The following is a 15,892-nucleotide window of genomic DNA, read 5'->3' on the forward strand; positions in this document are numbered from 1 at the left end:
TATGTATGCATATATGTATATGTTTGCATGAATTTATATTTATATAGATATGCAGATTATATTTATATGTTTATATATTCACCATAGGTTTCACACACGTTATAGTTACGAATTAGTATTTAAAAAACTTTGAGGAATTATCCCCGCGAAATAGCCTGTATCTCCAAGAACAGGAGAACCAATAAACAGTGAGGACGTCCTATCTATTGTCGGTCCTCGCACAGGTCCCATTTGCACCTGCTATAGATTGAAAGAAAAGGGACAACATGCGGGCCACAGTTTAAATGCCAACAAAAAGATCACGACAAACGGACAACAGTAGCCGGGCCAATTGAACAAACAAGGAATAGTGTCCTATATCTTAGACAAGCCGTAGCAGAATTATACGAGCAAATACGATTATATAACAGCGAAGAATGAAGGTGGAACACTAATTCCCGATATAAAAGAAGTACCGCCCAGTCATCTATAGTGGGTTGCAATAATAAGGATAAAAGAAAGAAAAATATACTCAGCTGGAATTTAAAATCCAACACTGAATGAGAGAAAAACATCGATCACTGGTCTTGATAAAGATAGCGGCACTAATTCAGCCCATCGAAACGCGTCGACGCATAGGACAAACACAATCCAAAGAAACGGATATCCACTTGTAGTGATAAATGGGTTTAGATTTCACAAGTGTTTAATCCCCAGAGCGGTCTAACCTGGATGTGTAGCATATGACAAAGTGTAGTGTCTTTTTATGTTGTATTCTCTCTGTAATGCGGGTTCATAATAGGGTTTTTAGTAGCCGGGCCAATTGAACAAACAAGGAATAGTGTCCTATATCTTAGACAAGCCGTAGCAGAATTATACGAGCAAATACGATTATATAACAGCGAAGAATGAATGTGGAACACTAATTCCCGATATAAAAGAAGTACCGCCCAGTCATCTATAGTGGGTTGCAATAATAAGGATAAAAGAAAGAAAAATATACTCAGCTGGAATTTAAAATCCAACACTGAATGAGAGAAAAACATCGATCACTGGTCTTGATAAAGATAGCGGCACTAATTCAGCCCATCGAAACGCGTCAACGCATAGGACAAACACAATCCAAAGAAACGGATATCCACTTGTAGTGATAAATGGGTTTAGATTTCACAAGTGTTTAATCCCCAGAGCGGTCTAACCTGGATGTGTAGCATATGACAAAGTGTAGTGTCTTTTTATGTTGTATTCTCTCTGTAATGCGGGTTCATAATAGGGTTATGTATTTTATTAGATCATTTGACTTGTTTATGAGAATGCAAGGATTGTAATTCCGTCTCATGATTTTTTGTATGTATTTGCGAGTCACTATATGTTTTGTGGTATTAGACTCAGTGTGTAGATTAGAGTGAAAATAGGGACCAACACAAATTGTTGTTTTTAATTGTGATGAAACACATGTTTTTTTATAAAATAAATGTAAATGGCTTTTTAATTTGACTGTGTGTAATGTGACTATTTTTAGACATCTAGATTGTATTAACATATGTGTTCAAGGGACTGCTAGTTGTTATTGACACATGTACAACTGAGATATAAATTCAACCACTAACACACCCATACATACACTCACCCAACCATACAGTCCATCACAGATGCACTCTTAAAAACATGCACCCACTGAATCACCCACTCACACATCTAGTCACAGAGTCACACACACCCTACCCACACAAACACTCAGGCACCCATACAGATACTCAGACAACCAATCAATAACCCATATAGACACTCATATAGCTATTCACAAAACCATGCAGCCACTTATACACCAACACACAGACACATACAGACATTCACACAGTTTAGTCACTAGTCTGCAGTAAGATACATTTAATGACTCACTTATAGACTCAGTTACGCACCTAGAAAATCATCCATTCACACACTTGTACACCCACTTATTTTTCAACAGGCCTTTCCCTATATATATTAAACATAATATTACTGTTCAGAAACACATACTCAATGGATGATGTCATCAGTGATGTCATTTGAGATGTCATCAGTGATGTCACTGACCATGTCATGAGTGATGTAATATGTGACGTCATCAGCAGTGTATTGCGGGGGCGCGAGTTATAGTTAGCTGAACTAACTATAACAGGGAAATTTCTAGGGTTTTTTACGAGGGAAATGTCCAGCTAGCTATAACGCCCCTGATACCTATGGTTTTTTCAGTGAATTTCTAAGGTTTTTTAAATGCCAATTCCTAACTATAACGCCCCTGAAACCTTTGTTTTTTTCAGTGCATTTCAAAGGTTTTTTAAATGCCAATTCCTAACTATAACGTGCATGAAACCTATGGTTTTTTCAGTGAATTTCAAAGGTTTTTTAAATGCTAATTCCTAGCTATATCAGGCCTGAAACCTATGTTTTTTTCAGTGAATTTCAAAGGTTTTTTAAATGCTAATTCCTATCTATAACTTATCTCCGAAGATATCATGTGTAATGATTTTGATTGGATTTCTATATTTTTCAAATTCAGTGTGTCATTTCAATAATTACATTTTTGTTAAAATACTTTTTTATCACCATTTTTAAATGTATTTTTTCAATTAATTCTTTTAAAAATTAAAAAATGTTATTTGAACTTAATGGGTTTTGCAAACATATTTTTGTATATTTTTCAAAATATTTTTTTAACTATATGTGCAAAACTTTATTTTATATATTTTTTTCAATGTTTTTGGATCTGCGCACCCTAAGCGCACCGTTCTCGATCCCTACGCGATAGCATCCGTGCATGGTATGCGTCGGGTACGTGGTTAGTGCACGATTTCAATGCGACCGGTACGCGACTCCTAGCCTATACGCGACATTTTCGATGCACGTAACACGACGTTTATGCGCTTCCGCGATGCGTCATCTGCGTCTATGACGCGGTCGGTCCGCGGATCCCGCGAAAAATTGAACATTTAAAAAAACATATTTATGTATTGCATGTGAATATTAATTGAAGACAAACTCTAAACTAGTCTTAAAACTAATATATTTTGACATCTAATCCTATATTTCTTTTTAATTCAATTTTGCGGATGCGCGCTGGGTGCGTGCTGCGTATGCGCACGGTGCGCGGATCCCATGTGACCTGCAAAAAAAGAGATTTGATTGGTTCATTACACTTCCTGTTCTAACTACTGAAAGACCCCACCCATTTCAATCATTCTTCTTTGAGCTTCTTTGGAGAACCACCTCTTTGGAGAGAAGAACATTTTTTAGACTAAGTTTGCACTTAGCTCTAATTTTTTTCAACCATAAATGGCTTCAGGGCAGCAGGCATCATCTGCATCACCTCAAACCTCTGAGGATGAATTTTTGCCGGAGTTACCACACAAAGAACATTTCTCTTCAGTGGTATGGAAAGTTTTTACTTTTCCCGAGGGGCAGAATAAAACCAATGCCACCTTGGTCACATGCAAGATTTGCAAAAGAGTCCTATCGAGAGGGGATCCTAACAAGAAATACTCTTGCGACACGGCAAGTATGATGAAGCACATGAGGACCCTTCATCCAAACAAACTTACAAAAGAAGAGTGCCGACGGATGAGAAACACTCCTGCTCCTGCGCCATCCACCTCATCGCAGCCGAGCACATCAAGAGTGCATTCATCAGACCAAACCTTGGACATCCGTCCTCAATATCAATTTTTAAAAGTGCTCTGCACTTAGTGCAATAAGACTTTGTGCTATGGCGAGCAGTCGATCGATCTGATCTGCCGCCGCCAAGAAAGTCATATTTGCTATTTTTTTTTTTTTTTTTATTGTTCCCTGAAGTTCATTCTTTGGTTTCTCCTGTTTTGTTTTTTGTTTTGATTTTTTCAGAAAAACCAAAAAAATCACAAAATTGTTCAGAAAACCCCCCAAAAAATATAAAAGAAGAAAGAAGAAGAAAAAAATTTCTTGTAAGAACTAACTTTCCTGGTTTAAAAAAAGAGCTACATTTCTTTGTTAGTGTGTGAAAGGTTCGATGAATGTATGTGTAGTACGTAATTGACTGAATGAATGCATTAGTAGCGTATGGTGAATGTATAAGTGCAGAACTATAAGGAAGTGCTGCAGCATCACACAGTAACCTCTTTATCTGCAGTGTGCTGTAGTACTTCCGAAGCACAGGCATGCAACATATGTACATAAATATGTTGCAAATCTATGCTTCTGTCTGCACGGCTGCTTAAACTGCAGCCGTGTGGTGACACAGGCACTCTTGCACAATAGTGCAAAGATATCTGTGTCATGTGCTGTTTGTTTTTCTACAGAAAGACATACTTTCCTGTACAAAAACAATGAGAAAATGCATTTTTCTCCTTCAATGTATGCTGAACATTTCAGCATGCATTGAAGATATAAAAATGTGGAGAAATTAAAACAATTCTCTTTGTTGTGCTTTCCTACACCAATTTTAGAATGGTGCACCATTCACACACATTTCGAGATTTATGATTTCTGATAAATCTAGACATGTGTCTTGTTCTATGAGTATTAAGTGCAATCATGCACAACAACACTTATAGAACACCCTTTCAACACAAAGTGGTCTAAATGATGAGGTTGTATTTACATGGAGTATAAAAAGTGCACAGAGTGCCTTTTCCTCTCTTTCTAAATATAAAAGAGTGTCTTGCACAATAACTATGTTCCAAAAAGTGAAATATTTCCATTTTTAAATTTTCTTGCGAATGATAAAAGTAAGCACAGAGTTTTGTCTGCAGAGATGTTCAAAGAAGAATGATTGAAATGATTGCGGTCCTTCAACAGCTAAAAACGTGAGATATTATGATCCCCTCAAATCTCTTTTTTTGCAGGTCACATGATATCTGATTATGGTCAGATTTCAAAACTACATAAAAAGAGTGTTTTTAGAAATGTGTTTCAACTTTGTAGCTTCTTGCAGGCCTCTTCATTCTGCATATTGAAAATTAGTTAAACTTACCTTCACAGTAACAGGAATAAAAAATGATATTCATTTTTTGCTGTTTTTCATTCAAATATAAATTGTTAAAAATTGCTTATTTTAAAATTTGGATCTGTGAAAGAAAAAAAAAATATAACATATAATAATACATTTTTTACAACACAACATAATTTCCACAAAGTAATTTGTTTGCCTTTTTTGCTGTTCTCAGAATATATTGAATTTCACTAGAAATAGTGATTTCAATGGTACTCATCACTTAACAGCGGGCAAAAAAAAAACAATCAGAAAGATTGTTAAAAAAAACCCAACATACTATTCTCAGTAAAATACCAGAAAATACAAATCATACATATATGAAATGCTTACAGATTACAAAATTTTATAACTTTAACTTATAAAAACTGTAAATGTTGCCGCATTAAAATAATCACCGAATAAATGACCACCAAAAAGTCCATAATTCAAAAATATACCTTTCCTTGAGGCCAAATGGTATTTTTGCACTTCTTCTTTATGTAAATTGTCCCATGGTAGTCCTATTAAATTATAATAATAAATTCCTCAGAGAGTGAATTATCTTCCTAAAACTTTGGCTTTAAAAATATTTGGTAGGAATTTTGTAATTCCCTAGGCAAACGTTGTTTGAAAACCAACTGGGCATCATTACAAAGTGTCCAGCTTTTGTCACATTTTAGATAGGCAGTGTAATGTCCAGATGTGGTGGAAGGACCATCATGGAAAATTATTGCAATTGCTACAAAAGTCCTTCCTGATATTGATACTTGTGTTGCTACAAACTGCTTTATTAAAGTATCCAATTTTCTTCCATCAGCTGTACAACGTTGCATCATTAAAATTATGTATTTTCCATATTTTGTTAAGAATAATGTGGATAACATTTCTGATTTACATTGGCTACACTCCATGTTTTGAATTGCACCTTTCACTAATTTATTGAAAGACACTGATTTACAGTCTGGTAATGTTAAATACAGAAATCTCTCAGTGTCTACATTGGTGCTACATGTATACATGCAATTTTCACAATAATGTTCCCATTTGTAAGAAAGGCCAAAAATATATTCTATTTCTACACCTTCATTTTCAAAAATTGTAAGCATATACATTAAAAATTCCTGAGCATCTTGTTGGATATTTTGTGTAAATTGTGTAGAACCAGAACACACATCCAAAAGATTACGAACATTTGAAACAGATTGTATTTTACTTCTATCTGTTGTCAATTTTTCATAAACAGAATGCAACAGAGAACAAAATCTTTTTTCACGATTCTGCATAATTTGTGCTTGCAAACCTTCCAGATATAAAACAACATTGACCACTACATTAGCATAGCAGTTGACACCAGAACTATTTTCAAACTGATAACCAACAATCTCTTCAACAGTGTCCAATTTCTTTTTACCTGCAATCGCAACATTATCTTGTTCTTTTCCCTTCTTGACATCTTCAGTACAGATATTCTCTAACCTTCTTTTTCGACAAACCACACGCTTTTCAAATACAGGATATTGACCTAAATTTGGAGCATACACCCTTCTTAACCTATTATACTCTTTTACACAGTTTGCATCTGCAGTAACCTTTGTCTCATCAAAATCAATCAAAAACAAACCAGATAATGTTCTAACTCACGACAAAGCAACATATGCCATACCCTCTTTAAATACAGTAGATCCAATGTTCACCAATGCACTGTCTACACTTAATCCTTGAGATTTATGAATAGTCACTGCATATGCCAGAGAAAATGGAAATTGTTTCCTACGGACATATAAATCTTTAACAAGCAAAAAACGAACTGAACAACGACCAACTTCTTTAACTTCATCAATCTGATCAAATTTAATTTTTAAAAATTCAATTCCTTCTTTTTTCTGGTAATTCACAAAATCCACCACTTTACCCATTGCACCATTAATTGAACCTTTCTCTACATCCAAATTACGCCTTAAAATTACCCGACAGTTTACACACGCATACGTTGTCTTTTCCAAACCAGCAGTGTTAGATATTTTTTTTTCTAAACAATCTAGTTTTGATCTCAACTTACCCGTCAAAATAATAGTGATTCCTTCATGTAGTATTTTATCGATGGCTTCCATTTTAACAATTTCTTCATTTTCCAATTTTAATAATTCTTCGTTGAATATTGAACACTCACGCAGTGTCGGCATTAAGCAAATAACTGACTTATTTTTAGCAATTTCCACGTACACTTTTGCAGCAACTGCATTTTCATTTGGAAAGACATTGCAAAGTAATCAACTCTCCAAAGCTTCTTTCCCTTTTATTGAAAGAATTCCAATTCTTATATCTTGAAGAATACTTCCATATTCAGCATCATTTGCCTGTCGCATATTTGTTGTCAGTTCTTTGTATTCAAAATTACTCCAAATGTTCATATTACCAACACTGCCAAGAGACTTTCTGGTATCTTCATGGGCAAGTGTTTTAAATACCGGTTGTCCTTTTACCGGTGTCAGTTGCAGTAGATCTCCAAAAACTATGACGTGTTTTCCTCCAAATAACACGTCATACTCTGTTTTAAGAATTTGCTGCATTCTTAAATGCACAAAGGCAAGCATTAAGTTTGAAACCATGCTCACCTCATCAATAATGAGAAGTTTCATTTTCTTCAGCACTCTTGAAACTTCACAACAAGCTTCTCCAGATAGCTTGTGGTATTCCAATTTGTTCTCATGCTCTACTGGCAGCATTAGTAAACGATGTAAAGTAATTCCTTTAATGTTATGTGCTGCCAACCCAGTTGGAGCAGTGACAACACAAGACAAATGCGACTCAGTTGTTTTTTGCAGATAACTTGTAATCACTTTAATTAAGAAACTCTTTCCTGTTCCAGCTTGACCACTCACATACATTCGGATAGGTTGAAATGATGTACATGAGCATACTCTCTTTTCATGAAGTAATCCATGGTCAATCTGCTCTTTCACTTGCTGATATATTTGTTTCTGTTCAACATTTAGTTGCTCTTCCAAGTTTCCTAACTGTATTGCATCTTCTTGTGCTTCATACATTGCTGTTTCCACCTCATTCATTGCAATCACTGCTTCATTTTCAACAATTGGTTGTCCTAGTGGATCTTGACTCAGTGCAGCAGAACTTTGACTGTCTTGAAATTGTCTCTAGCAACTTCAGCTGCATTTGTAGCTTCTTGATCAATTTCATCATTCATCATTTTCACATAATTTGCGAAAGCACTGCATTGTATGTTATCTTTACAATCATTAAATGAATCTTCATAGCTGGGAAAATCTCTAAGTAATTCCAGTTCAGAACGCCATGGTTTGAACATTTGCAAAAGGGCTAAATAGTAAAATTCCCTTTTGTCAGCAGTGTCGCAACTCAGTTTTCTGTGATTAATTAAATTTCCTTTCCTTTGTTTCACCAGACATCCTTCAGAACCAATCACTCCATATTTTCCATCATTGATGTTCTCTGTAATATTCCGTTTAAAAGTGTAGTTTTGCAGCACTTCATAGAGACACATGTTCTCAAGATGATGACTTCTCTTTGGATAGTATGTGTCCAACATATTGGTTTTCAAAATATCTGTACTTTCAGGGTCATTTTCTGCTAAATATTCAATTTCTTGAACAGATTTCAGTACCTGATTTCGCATTCCTGCAAGGCCTAGACGCACCCAAATGATTCTTCTACTTTTGGAATATAGACTTGCAGATGATAACCGATCTGAACATTCATATGCTCCAATTTCATGATGCGATAACATCTTCAAACTGAAACTGTATAATTTCTTACTTAGAGTCTTCTCGTGAGAAATCTCTTCCCACATTTTTCAATTCAGTCTTTTCTGATTTAGTAATGTAAGACGTTACATATCGAGCAACAGCAATGGAATTGTCCGCAACATACTGAATATCCATGTTAGCATTCCACATGGATAAAATAACTGGATTGTAGTCATTTATGTATTTCGATTCTACGCTTCTTCTTAAGCTGTAGGTGTTTTTCGGAGACTTTCTTGTGATGGTATGTCGTACAGCTGACATAAAACTGTTCACTCTTTCTTTGGCTAATACAGGACGTGGAAATCCAAAACGACATTTGGTATAGAACTTATCCTTTGACTTGTACTTTCGTCAACAGTATTTTCCACACCTGTGGCTTTGAAATCGTAAGACTTGTTGTTTTAAGTTTTTCTCTTCTCTGCTATTTGGAAGAGCACATGTAGCATAATATTCAATGAAAGACAAAACAGTTTCATCTGAATCTGTTCCAAATTTGGGGGCGTCCTTGACCCATAACAACATATGTATGTGAGGAGCACCTCGTGCTTGATACTCCTTTCTCCAAAAGAAATCCACAACTTCTCCAAGAGGAGGATTCTTTTTATTGCAGATGAAAGACATCATAGCTTCAAATCTATGATTGAAATATCTGCATACATTGACAGGATCCAAAGAGCACAATTCTCCAGGTGTCTTGTATTCAATTTTTTTTATATTGGAATTTGCCTCTCAAAGAAATTCAAGTAAATCATCCCAAGCGTACTCAGCACAGCTTAGGGTAAGAAACCACGTAGGAGTTCCCAAGTTCCGTAGCATACATTTCAGTTCTCCATGTCGACGGTACCAATATTCATTAGTCCCACGCTGACATGCCATCAGATTAATCAACTGAGATTCCAAATGATCATCTCTCTGATGCACTTTATCCATAAAATCCTTTGCAGTTACATTTTGCAGATGCATTCCAGTTTTTAAGATGTGATTTACTGCATATAAAAGTCCAGACAAGTCACTTTCAAACAGAAAATGAAACATATAAGGGATACATTGTCGAAAACTTGGATCTTCTGAATATAATCTTGTTGTCCGATATTCAGATGCAGGAATCTGCACAGGACGTTCATCATATCGTCCACCTTTTCCTGTTGGAAACAACTGCGGGAAACAACGAGCTTCCAAGCTCTCTTCCCAGACACTCATGGGACTTCCTGTTGCTTTTTTCAATTGAAACAACTCAATTGTATTCCCCATCACCTCTTTGGAATGAAGTGGATGTACACTGTAATGTTCATAGATCTCTTCACATCTGGACATGTCCACTTTTTCAATTTGTCCACTTAATGTTTCACTATCTTCTGCTAAATCTCTTTCTTCTTCTCCAACAAACACATTTCTATAGTACTCATTATTTTTTATCAGATACAATGATGCCTTTTGCACTTTTCTAACATCCACTAACTCTTGCCAGATTTCCGTATTCTTAGTAGGAACACCATTAACTAGAATGACCAGTGGCTCATTTTCTGCATGATCTACACCAATAGTTTCAACATTTTTCCTACAATCTAATGGTAAATACACAACTCTTCCTTTCAATCCTCTTTGCAACTCTGATGGAGGTAATTTACTTGTTTTGGGCTCCATACGAACAATAGCCTGAAACGGGTGAACACATTGTATCAGAATAGACTCATACGTATTTAAATCAATCAGCTCTGGAGGAATAGCAACCAACTCTAGATTATTATGAACAGCTCTAGCAGGCATTTTATTCTCATCTAATTTATTATAACAATATTTGCAATACGCTGCTCACATCCCAAATCAAAACAATCCTCTACCAACAAATAAGTTGCAAATTCCATCCACTTATCATTATCTTCTGTTTCATTTTTTAAATACAGATTGACATCCCTAGTCTGATTTTTATAGTGATTTCGCCGACAACAAATACAAGAAACATTTGGTCTTTCACCTGATATTACCTTAAACTTTGTGATTTCATCCTCAAATTTTTCTGTAATGACAGGTTCTACATTGTCTTCAACATTTTGTTCTACTAATGTGTCAGTTTCTTCACTCTCTTGCTAAGGCCCAAACTAACAAAACTCAATATCCTCACAAACCTGCTTCACATCTGAAACTGACCCACGTAAAAGAGCACTGTTCAACTCACTTAACTTTAGTGCTGGACTTTTTGCATAATACAACCTTCTCACTAACTTCCGCATTTGAGTATGATGTACTGCCAGCATTCTGAAATGGTGAAAAACACTTTCACAAACTTTCCTAGAAAGACAAGCCAGAAAATTACCTTGCAAACCAGTATGTTTTCTCACTTTGCAAGGGTCAAGTCCTTGCAACAGCTTAATCTTTTGTTTTACACTTTTTTTAGTATAGACTTGTAAAAAACTACATAATTTTTCAATAGATTCCTGCCGTACACTAAAAACACTACTGCAATCCCAAGTGTACACAGGGTTTTTAGCACGTCTCCCTAAAACTTCATCAGCTATCACTTCTTCTGCATTTCTTTCAACCATTTTCTCTTTCTCCATTGGACAACCATCACTAACCTCATAACCTCTACCACTGGTGTCAACTGCATACAATAATTTTTCACTTAGTGAATAACTCTCTTCATTAAAAAAAGGCTCTGAACTAGAACTGTGTTTCCATTCTCCCAAAAAAACATCACAACATTTTTTTTTATTAATAACTCTTTTCCTCCTACTTTTGGCCTTCATTACAAATATTGGTTTATCTAGTGATCGAATTCTGTTTAACAGTAAAATAAACAGTTTCCTTTTTACTTCAAAAGCCTTTTCCACAATGCTTTCAATATGCTTCTTCTTTTTATAAAATAAAGCTCTCTTTTTATATTTCTTCACATCTTTCAGCAAATTATGCACTACTCTCTTGTAAAATATATTTTTGTGTAATTCCTTATACTGATTTTGTCTTCTTTTACCATACTTTATCTCCTTTGACTGAACATTTGCTTTTCTACTTTTCCTCTTATTTTGATTTTTTTTCTTACTTAAAATTTTTTCTGAAGTTGCAGCATTCTCTACATTAGGTTTGCTCTTACAAACATTTTTAATAAACTGCTTTGTGATCTTACCAGAATTTTTATCTTGTTCATTCAATACTTGTGGTTGATGTTTCTTCAAATAATGCTCCTGTCTCTGTTCTTTTATTTTTCTTTTTTTTTCTGGCATAATTTCTCGATTTTAACATTTAAAAACAGTATCTGCAAAAAAGAATCACAAATAAATGTATATTAATAACTTTCAAATTTACAGTATTCCATTACTGTACAAACACATTTTATATAAAAACAGACTAAGAAACTATAGCCCTGAACCACAAGTGTGACGATGATTAAAACACTACATGCATAGTGCATACTACTTTGAAGCAGTTCATGCCCTAAAGCCTACCTCACTAAAAGACTACATGCAAAGTGACTGAATGATTACACTACTAAAAGGAGACACACTGGGTGAGTACCAGGGTGTTTGCTAGAAGTATATGAATACTAACTGGGGAATTGAAGGTGCGAAAGACAACTGTGTAGCTGATTAGAGAACTGAATGCATACTGGATACGCATTTAAAGCAGTCCATGTGCTAAGGCCCGGCTCACTGCATGAGTACTTCAGTACTAACTGAATGATTAGACTACAGCAAGGAGACTGCCTGGATGAATTTATAAGTGGTTGGGTTTTCGCACAGGGAATGGATTAGTATTTGGTACTGAATGGGTCACTAGAAGAGTGCAAAGGGAGTGACAGGATGTTTGCTGGACTATATGGATACTGACTAGGGAATTGAAAGTGTAAAAGACAAGTCTGTAGGTGGTTAGAAAACTGCATGCATAGTGCATAGGGGTTTGAAGCAGTCCATGTGCTAAGGCCTGGCTCAGTGCATGATTACTTAGACTGTGACTGAATCATTACAGTACTGTAAACAGAGTGTCTTAGTGAATTTATAAATGTTTGCGTTTTGGCACAGTGAATGGATTACTACATGGTGCTGAATGGGTCACTAGAAGACTGCAAAGGGACTGCCAGGGTGTTTCCTAGAAGTGTATGGATACTGACTAGTGAATTGAAGGTGTGAAAACAACTGTGTAGGTGGTTAGAGAACTACATGCATACTGCATAGACATTTGAAGCAGTCTATTTGGTGATGAATGGTTCACAACATAAGTACTTAGAAACTGACTAAATCATCAGACTACTTCTAGGACAGTGCCTGGGTAAAAATTTTAAATTTTCAGCTCTGGTGCAGTGATGACAATACTACATGGTACTGCACTTTAGTGTCAAATCATGACTCATTTTATCAACACATAAGCAAAGACTGGCTTCTAATGCTACTAAAACTTGAGAACATGACATGTTTTAAAACAGTTATCTGTCAGCAAATACACGATGTTACCAAACGCTTCTCTCACAGTGGTTCCCAAATGTACACAGACTCACAGTGTGATTCTAGACAAGCACCACTATCCCTAGGAGTTTACCAAAACTCATTCACTACAGTGGAAGAGATAAGGGAACTGCACACAATCTACATATTTCACGACTGCACTTTAGTGTCAATGCCTGACTCATTTAATCAACACATAAGCAAAGACTGGCTTCTAATGCTACTAAAACTTGAGAACATGACATGTTTTAAAACAGTTATCTGTCAGCAAATACAGGATGCTACCGAACGCTTCTCTCACAGTGGTTCCCAAATGTACACAGACTCACAGTGTGATTCTAGACAAGCACCACTATCCCTAGGAGTTTACCAAAACTCATTCACTACACTGGAAGTGGTAGGGGAACTGCACACAATCTACATATTTCACGACTACACTTTACTGTCAATACCTAACTCATTTAATGGAAGCATAAGCCATAACTGTCTTCTAATGTTACTAAAACTTGAGAACATGACATGTTTTAAAACAGTTATCTGTCAGCAAATACACGATGTTACCAAACGCTTCTCTCACAGTGGTTCCCAAATGTACACAGACTCACAGTGTGATTCTAGACAAGCACCACTATCCCTAGGAGTTTACCAAAACTCATTCACTACAGTGGAAGAGATAAGGGAACTGCACACAATCTACATATTTCACGACTGCACTTTAGTGTCAATGCCTGACTCATTTAATCAACACATAAGCAAAGACTGGCTTCTAATGCTACTAAAACTTGAGAACATGACATGTTTTAAAACAGTTATCTGTCAGCAAATACACGATGCTACCGAACGCTTCTCTCACACTGGTTCCCAAATGTACACAGACTCACAGTGTGATTCTAGACAAGCACCACTATCCCTAGGAGTTTACCAAAACTCATTCACTACACTGGAAGTGGTAAGGGAACTGCACACAATCTACATATTTCACGACTACACTTACTGTCAATACCTAACTTATTTAATGGAAGCATAAGCCATAACTGTCTTCTAATGCTACTAAAACTTGAGGACATGACATGTTTTAAAACAGTTATCTGTCAGCAAATGAACGATGTTACCAAACGCTTCTCTCACAGTGGTTCCCAAATGTACACAGACTCACAGTGTGATTCTAGACAAGCACCACTATCCCTAAGAGTTTACCAAAACTCATTCACTACAGCGGAAGAGGTAAGATAACTTCACACAATCTACATATTTTACGACTGCACTTTATTGTCAATGCCTGACTCATTTAATCAAAGCATAAGCAAAGACTGGCTTCTAATGCGACTAAAGCTTGACAACATGACAGGTTTTAAAACAGTTATCTGTCAGCAAATACACGATGTTACCAAACGCTTATCTCACAGTGGTTCCCAAATGCAAACAGACTCACAGTGTGATTCTAGACAAGCACCACTATCCCTAGGACTTTACCAAAACTCATTGACTACAGTGGAAGTGGTAAACGAACTACACACAATCTACATATTTCACGACTGCACTTTAATGTCAATGCCTGACTAATTTAATCAACGCATAAGCAAAGACTGGCTTCTAATGCTACTAAAACTTCACAACATGACATGTTTTAAAACAGTTATCTATCAGCAAATACACGATGTCACCAAATGCTTCTCTCACAGTGATCCCAAATACACACTAACTCACACTGTGATTCTAGACAAGCACCACTATCCCTAGGAGTTTACCAAAACTCATTCACTACAGTGCAAGTGGTAAGGGAACTGCACACAATCTACATATTTCACGACTGCACTTTAGTGTCAATACCTAACTCATTTAATGAAAGCATAAGCAATGACTGGCTTCTAATGCTACTAAAACTTCACAACATGACATGTTTTAAAACAGTTATCTATCAGCAAATACACGATGTTACCAAACACTTCTCTCACAGTGGTTCCCAAATGTACACAGACTCACAGTGAGATTCTAGACAAGCACCACTATCCCTAGGAGTTTACCAAAACTCATTCACTACAGTGCAAGTGGTAAGGGAACTGCACACAATCTACATATATCAACGACTGCACTTTAGTGTCAATGCCTGACTCATTTAATCAACGCATGACTGGCTTCTAATACTACTAAAACTTGACAACATGACAGGATTTAAAATAGTTATCTGTCAGCAAATAAACAATGTTACCATATGCTTCTCTCACATCGGTTCCCAAATGCACACTGACTCACAGTGTGATTCTAGACAACAACCACTATCCCTACGAGTTTACCAAACCTTATTTACTACTATGGAAGTGGTAAAAGAACTGCACACAATGTGCATATTTCAAAAGTGCACTTTTGTATCATTGCCTGACTCATTTAATCAACGCATAAGCAAACACTGGCTTCTCATGCTACTAAAACTTGACAACATGACAGGTTTTAAAAGAGTTATCTGTCAGCAAATACAACATATTACTAAATGCTTCTCTCACAGTGGTTCCCAAATGCACACAGGCTCTCTGTGTGATTCTAGACAAACAACACTATCCCTTGCACTATACCAAAACACATTTCTTCATCTACAAGGAGTACTACATTTTACTGCAGAAACATAACTCATTTCACAAATTCATAAACAATCACTGGTTTCTAATTCTACCAAAATATCAAAACTGCATAGTTATCTGTCTACAAAC

Source organism: Triturus cristatus, chromosome 2_1 (genome assembly GCF_964204655.1).
Source record: "Triturus cristatus chromosome 2_1, aTriCri1.1, whole genome shotgun sequence".
NCBI lineage: Eukaryota > Metazoa > Chordata > Amphibia > Caudata > Salamandridae > Triturus > Triturus cristatus.